Below are 6809 nucleotides of genomic sequence, written 5' to 3'. Positions count from 1 at the left end.
CCCATGTCCCCACAGTCTGGATTAACACCCCCATAGCCACGTTGTCCTTTTCAGTTACATAAACAGCAGCAAATGGCTTAGTAAGTTCTGGCAGACCCTACGTGGGTGTCGATGTAATAGCCAATTTTTACTTTTCAAAGGCTTGTTATTGCCTCTCTGTCCAATTTAGTGAATCCCCTTCTGGCCCTGCCAGTTCATATAAGGGCTGGGCCATCTGAGAGTATCCTGGGATCCAAATTCTACAGAACCCAGTGGCTTCCCAAAAGTCTCGGACCTGTCGTAGGGTTTTTGGTCGTGGGATTCTCAAGACTACTTCTTTCCTAGACTGGTCCAACAGTCTTGTGCCCCTTCTCAGGACAACCCCAAAATATCTTACCTCCTCCTTGCAGATCTGTGCCCTTTCCCTCGAGACTTGGTAGCCTGCTTCCATCAACATCTCTAGCAAAGCCTTAGTTCCTTCCCAGCAGTCCTCTTTATTCTCAGCAGCCAACAGCAAGTCATCCCCATACTGTAGCAGCCAGCATCAAAACTGTTCTGGCTGGAATGAGTTCAGGTCGGAAGCCAAGGCTTCCCAGAAAATGGTCAGGGAATTCTTAAATCCTTGTGGGAGGTGAGTCCAAGTGAGCTGTTGTTTAGTGCCCCCTGCTGGATCTTCCCATTCAAAAGCAAAAATGGGTTGAGATACTGGAGCAATAGTCATGTATTTTTCCAGTAGTCATGTTATGGATGTGAGAGTTGGACTATAAAGAAAGCTGAGTGCAGAAGAATTGATGCTTTTGAACTGTGGTGTTGGAGAAGACTCTGGAGAGTCCCTTGGACTGCAAGGAGATCCAACCAGTCCATCCTAAAGGAGATCAGTCCTGGGTATTCATTGGAAGGACTGATGTTGAAGCTGAAACTCCAATCCTTTGGCCACCTGATGCGAAGAGCTGACTCACTGGAAAAGACTCTGATGCTGGGAAAGATTGGGGGCAGGAGGAGAAGGGAACGACAGAGGGTGAGATGGTTGGATGGCACCACCGACTCAATGGACATGAGTTTGAGTGAACTCCGGAGTTGGTGATGGACAGGGAGGCCTGGCGTGCTGCGGTTCATAGGGTCACAAAGAGTCGGATACGACTGAGCAACTGAACTGAACTGAACTGAACCAAAGCAATGTGGATACAAAACAAAATGCGTCCTTCAAATCTAGGAAAGTATAGATCTTAGCACTCGGTGGGAGGAGGCTGGCAAGGTGTAGGGGTTAGGAACTGTGGGGGTGGAGTTACGGCTGCTTGGTTGACTAATCTGAGGTCCTGCACAGGCCTGTAGTCCTGTCCCCCTTCCTTCTTAACTGGCTGATCGGTGTGTTCCAGGCTGACTGGACTTCAATCCGGATGCCCGCCTGCCGTAGCCTATTTCTATGTCACAAGATGCCAACTCAGGCCTCCAGTAGTAGCGGGTACTGATGTTTTCTGACTGGTATAGCACCGGGTTTGAGTTCTATTATCACTGGAGCTTGCTGCTTGGTGAGTCCAGGGGTTGGGGGAAGGTTATCTTCTGCCCAAACCTCAGGGAATTGTTGGATCGGCTCTCTCTCTTGATCATTTAACCCATCTGGCTTCCCTTCTGGAGGGTCATGCCACCTCCATTCATCTTGAGGGGTTACCGAGAAGGAGAGTAAATAAGTGGTCGAGCCCTAGGTGGGTCTTTCTTGGGGGTAAAGGGTCACTTGTGCCCCCAATTTAGACAAATCTCTTCTCAACAGGCATTCAGGAATATACAGGAATTCATGAGTCACTTCCAGGCCAGTCCCCCATCTGGCATTTCCGGGGTAGATGGAATGGTCTGATCAGCTTTTCCCCAGTTATTCCTCCTATAGCAGTGGCCTTCTCTGAGAGGAGTGCCACCAGTTTGGTCACCGCTGACATTTCTGCTCCTGTACCCACCACAAAGTCAATCATTTGGTCCCCAACTTTTAGTTTTACCATGGGCTCTCGGGGACCTTTTGTCTTTGAGCCCCGGTACCCCTTTTCAGTCTCTAGTCTGGCCAGCCCTATAACAGCTGATGCCAGTTCTTCCCCCTACTGCCCCCCGCCCCACTATTCTGGGGGCATTCATTTTTCCAATGGCCAAAGCCCCATCATCCGGTGCCTTGATTTGGTTGCAGGGTGGTCCTGGGCTTCCTTGTAGGAGGCTTGCTGGGAGACTGACCCCGATTTAGAGGGGGTGGAGGTTTTGGGGAAGGCCCAGGGAGGGGCCTTCCCTCGATCCTCTGATCTGTTGTCTTGTTATCTTCCTTCCGTTATTTTTTCTCAGCCTCCTTTTTCTGCCTCCACGTCTCTGTTTCAGAACACCTTACCAGCAATCTCAATTATTTGTGAGCTGGTCTTGGCTAATACTCCGTCTACCTTTTGGAGCTTGCATCTGATATCAGGGTAGGCTTGAGATACAAAGCCTGTATTTATCACAATTTGAGGCCCAGCTGCCTCCGGATCTACTGGTGTATAAAGTCTACAGGTCTCGCAATATTTTGTAAAGCTCAGTAGGTGTTTCAGTTTCCTTTTGGACTACTTCGGTAGGTTTTGCCATGTTCATAGGCTTGCGGGGCCCCCCTCTTGAGACCTTGTAAAATAGACGCCCGATATTTCTCAAGGTGGGCCCTTCCTTCCTCTGTGTTATAGTCCCAGTCGGGCCTTCCATCAGGGGTGGCTAACTCTGCCCACCGCTGTGAGTTCAAGGTACCCTCGGGGGCCATTTCTTGGAGCCATTTTCTAGCCTCAGTGTGGACCCTGTGTTTTTCTTCAGTGCTGAAGAGGGAGACTAGCAGCTGGATTATGTTATCCCACCTAGAACGGTAGGTTCGAAAAATAATCTCCATCAGCCTGATATGCCCTGTGGCTCTTCCGAGTACGGTGGACTGTGTTTTTGCCAATTTAGTATGTCCATAGAGGAAAACGGTTGGTAATAGTAGGCTACGTGAGGCCTGAACCGGGGGCTGTTGTAGCTGAGGGACATTGGTAGTGGGGCCCTTTTCCCCAGCTCACTGGCGGAGCGCAGCCTGTCTAATTCCTGGGTGTCCTTTCCCCTTTCTGTCAGTACTCACTGGGAGAGGCAGGTACAATTTAGGAAGTTCGGCTGGGGCTGAATCCTGTGGACTTTGACCAGAGGTTCCTACCGCTGGGATCTGAGCCTGATGAGGTGGCGTCTCTACGACCTCCCGGGGGGCAGGTAGGAGAGCTGCGGCTGCTGGATCGGGCATTCAGATGGCCCCCGGTCCCGGTGGAGCATTGGGTGGCAGGCGTGTCATCCAGCATGGGGGGAAAGGGGGCAGATCGTCCCTGTCGGAATCCTGTAGAATTTCCTTTTTGTCATCAGTCAATTATTGTGCCTTGAATATTTTTCCTTTCCATTTCTGAATATAGAATCTTGCCCAAGGGGGAGGATCTTGAGCCAGCCATAACCATGAATCAATATAGAGATATTGATCTGAGTGTCCTGGCTCTCCTGGGACCACTGCATAGACTGCTTTTACTCTATTTAAGTCCATGGGGCCCTCTGGTGGCCATCCAACTCCCAGAGAGCGCCATTCAACCTCACAGAGTACACGGAGCAGGTTAGGCGTCATCTTCACCCCGTAATCTCCTCCAAATCACTTCTTAAAATTCTTAATCATGCACTCCACTACAGTTGCCTCAGATTCACTTCCTCCCATTTTGCTTACCTCCTGGGATATTCTTCTCTCTTCCCTTTTCGTTCTATTTCCACTCAATGAAACATTTAAATTGCCATTCTGCCTCCTTCTTAATTGGGGTGAGAAGAGCCTTACCTGCCAGATCCCAGAGGGAGAAGGGGGATAGGCGTATCTTCACCTGCCGGCCGGCACGGCCGAACCAGAACACCACGTGGTCCAAGACTGTTTCTCCTCTGATTTTGGAAGTCGGTTCTGCCTTGGTGGGCTTGATCGGGTGCGGATGAAAACACAGATGGGTTAAGTATCCCATGTCCCAGGCCATCTCTGGAAAGGCCAATTCGTATTCACTTGTGTCCTTCTAGCCTGATAACCCTGAGGGGATCAAGAATTCCACAGCAGCTCTTCCTGTTTCCCGTCATGGCGCAGGATCAAGGTGAGAAGGAGAACCCCATGCGGGAACTTCGCATCCGCAAGCTCTGCCTCAACATCTGCGTTGGGGAGAGCGGAGACAGGCTGACCCGGGCAGCCAAGGTGCTGGAGCAGCTCACGGGCCAGACCCCAGTGTTCTCCAAAGCTAGATACACTGTCAGGTCCTTCGGCATCAGGAGAAACGAAAAGATCGCCGTCCACTGCACCGTCCGTGGGGCCAAGGCGGAAGAAATCCTGGAGAAAGGTCTAAAGGTGCGAGAGTACGAGTTAAGAAAAAATAACTTCTCAGATACTGGAAACTTTGACTTTGGGATCCAAGAACATCGACCTGGGGATCAAGTATGACCCGAGCATCGGTATCTACGGCCTGGACTTCTACGTGGTGCTGGGTAGGCCAGGTTTCAGCATCGCAGACAAGAAGCGCAGGACAGGCTGCATTGGGGCCAAACACAGAATCAGCAAAGAGGAGGCCATGCGCTGGTTCCAGCAGAAGTATGATGGGATCATCCTTCCTGGCAAATAAATTCCCGTTTCTATCCAAAAGGTCAATAAAACATTTTCAATGAAATGAAAAAAAAAAAAAAGAATTCCACAGCAGATGGGACACCTCCTCGGGGAGGGCAGAATACGAGCACACAAAGACCAAGTTTCTTCTCCCAAAGCCCTCTCTCAATCGCCTGGTAATAATTTACCCCAAGACGGCGCAGACACCACCTCTTTTGTGACATTCACCGTCAGTGTGTGTCCCCTATTCCCTCCCATGGGGTTGATCAGGACGGTGGGAACCTCCTTCCCTGAGTGCTCAACTCCCCTGCTGCCATCCACTACCCACTAATGTTAAAAATCCAGGCATCAAGAAATGGAATCTTTCCAGAAGGGTGAGGCGCCTTCCCCCCTCTAGAAGATGCGAGTCGTGAAGCCTCGGAGTAGCCCCAAACGGGACTTGTCTCCTTACAGTGAGGAGCTTCCCGGCCAAGGCACCAAATGTCATAGCCAAACGCCCCCGGAAGCAAAACTCACTCAGAACGACAGCGTGGATAGTGGAGTGCAGTTTATTACACCGGCAGGTCCCAGACAGAGTTTCCTCCTTAGCCAAGGACCCCGACTGATCTTTGTGACAACAGCCTTTTATACCTGAAGTGTACATGCCCAAGCCCACATCCCCAGATTTCTCAAGTCTGCTCTGGAAAATGTTAGAAAGAGATACAAACAGGTTGTAGTCATGATTCATCTTCTAAAGGTCATCTAGTCATGCAGTGTAGCCCACATCAATGGGCATTATTAGAACTACAGAAAGTGATTGATTACGAGGATTATTGTGTTCTTTTGGCTCTGGGGAGTCTAGGTACGAGGTCAGCCTTGTCTGGTGCTTATCTGTTGGGGAGGCTTGCTAGGTATTGGTATGTTATCTCCATGGTTACCAGATATGTAGTTCAAAGTTCACGGAGAGTGCAAGATGGAGTTTCCTTCCCTTTAAAACAGAGTCAGTTTAGTCAGGGCAACCCGCTCCTTTCCTCCTTCAGTATGGGGAAGTCATTTTGGCTTATTGATAGGGTCTCTGTGGGGACTCCTGGTTGAAATGGTCAAGATGTTGACCTCGGAAACAGAATAAAATCCCAGTGACCCTTGACTGACCAAATTGTCCAAATGACATTCTGTTTTCTCGCTGGCGCCTACCTGCTCAAGGCTACGAGACCACCAGATTCCAGACCTCCTGCTATGTGACCACAGGACTCAGCTACGGGCTAAAAATTAACCATCCCTTCAAATAATATTTCATTGGCGGGGTATAAGAAGGACCCCGTCAGAAAGGGAGGACGCAGGTTCTCCTTAAGGGCCAGTCACCCTCTCATTTCCCTTTAATAAATGTCCCTTTTCTTGCCTGACTGCCCGGCTCGCTCTCTTTTTCTCTGCACTTGCCTTGCATTCGGGTGTCAGCCCGGGAGGAAAGATCCACCTCAACTGGGTGGGCTCCCAGCCCACCTGAGGTGATCCCCTCCTTTGGACCTTTCGGAGAAACTGAGAGGAGCCCTGGAACGGGACTCTCCACGTGCCTTGCTGGACTGACCTCCACACACCCACACCGGCCCACGTTTCATCCATGAGTTACAAGGATGAGTGAAATCCCATCCTCTAGGCGGGAGGATCTCCACGGCCCTCGGCCTCTCCGCCTTGTGCCATCTGACTTTGAAATAGGGGATGCCCATTTTCAAGCCAACTATTATATTACTCTTTGAGAAAGTCCTGAGAACAGGGAACGCCTTTTCTCTCAGACCTTTCTCCTGGCTTTCCCGCGCCCTTGTACCCTTTCTGTTCGGCTGCAACAGGAAATTCTCAATCCCAGACTGCAAAATCTACTCCTCTAGGATGGCTTCTCCGAAACCTAAAAGCCTTGGGCTCCAAGGGGAGATAAGACCAAAAAGACTTACTCTTCTAGCGCTGTCTGGCCGCAATGCAGACTTGATAACAGGTCCCAATGACCAGAAAACGGAACTCCCGATTACAATATTCTACCGGACTTCCATAATTTCTGCCGCCGCAAGGGCAAGTGGTTAGAAATCCCTCCAGTCCAGGCTTCTTCGCTCTTCGCTCTCGACCCTCCCGCTGTGAATCCTGTTCTGCTTCTCAAATACTCTTAGCCCATTCTGGGCCACATCCTCCTAATACAAGGTCTGCCGATCCCTGTTCAGACTTTTCTTCTTCCTAT

General features: G+C 50.3%; 1 pseudogene; it reads left to right on the top strand.

The window, feature by feature from the left end:
• The first annotated feature begins 4072 nt into the window (after positions 1 to 4072).
• On the top strand, positions 4073 to 4689 carry LOC109572918 (large ribosomal subunit protein uL5-like; annotated as a pseudogene).
• The last annotated feature ends 2120 nt before the right edge of the window (positions 4690 to 6809 follow it).

This window comes from Bos indicus, chromosome 18, assembly GCF_029378745.1.
Source record: "Bos indicus isolate NIAB-ARS_2022 breed Sahiwal x Tharparkar chromosome 18, NIAB-ARS_B.indTharparkar_mat_pri_1.0, whole genome shotgun sequence".
Lineage (NCBI taxonomy): Eukaryota > Metazoa > Chordata > Mammalia > Artiodactyla > Bovidae > Bos > Bos indicus.
Note: the sequence above shows the minus strand (reverse complement) of the source record. Positions and strands in the feature narration are given on the sequence as shown.